The 784-nt window shown below is 38.1% G+C and overlaps 1 non-coding gene across 1 annotated transcript; it reads left to right on the forward strand.

Annotated features, from left to right (window-relative positions):
• Positions 1–410: 410 nt before the first annotated feature.
• On the forward strand, positions 411–483 carry TRNAR-CCU. Its single transcript has one exon. It is a non-coding gene; the product is annotated as a tRNA-Arg (tRNA).
• The last annotated feature ends 301 nt before the right edge of the window (positions 484–784 follow it).

Raw genomic sequence — 784 nt, forward strand, 5'->3', positions numbered from 1 at the left:
CAAAGAGTCAGACTGAGCGACTTTCACTTTCACTTTTCTATGTTATGGCTTAGTTCCCCAGCTGGACTGAGCACCTGAGCAATATACTTTACCTTTTCCTTAGTCCTTAGAACAATACAACTAAAGTGTTTCATGTAATTCAAATGAATAAATGAACTAATGCCAGTTCCCTTTGATCCTCCATGGCTAATCAAGATTACTCCAAAAAACTTTTCCTGCTAGCCATCTAAACCCAGTCAGGCTTAAATTACGTGAAGATGTACCTTCAGGTACATCTGATTTTGATTTTTATTGTACCACAGCTTCTCTAAATGAACAAAATCCCTTGGTTTACCTACTTAGTCCATTACTAGCCTTTGGGATGTGTGTGGAGGGATAGAATTCAGTGATAAGAAATCATGAGAGGGACATCCCTGGTGGTCCAGTGGGTAAGACTCTGTATTCCTAATGCAGGAGACCCAGGTTCAGTCCCTGGTCAGGGAATTAGATCCCACATGCTGCAACTAAGACCCAGTACAGCTAAATAAATAAATACATATTGAAAAAAAAAAAAAAAGAAATCATGAGAATCAAAATAGTCATAATGGTATAAGATTGTTTATCATGAAAGCACAAAATAACCCAGAGAAGTCTAGCCTAATAGAAGTGCAGCAACTGAAAACTACAGCTAGCTCATCAAGGATCTTACTGGAAAAAGCAAGAAACTCTGGTGTGTGGAGAGGATGAAAGAGATTTTCAGTGTTGTCAATGAATGTGTAGAGTCCCTGGTTAAAAACACATATAT

This window comes from Cervus elaphus, chromosome 9 (genome assembly GCF_910594005.1).
Source record: "Cervus elaphus chromosome 9, mCerEla1.1, whole genome shotgun sequence".
NCBI classification, from domain to species: domain Eukaryota; kingdom Metazoa; phylum Chordata; class Mammalia; order Artiodactyla; family Cervidae; genus Cervus; species Cervus elaphus.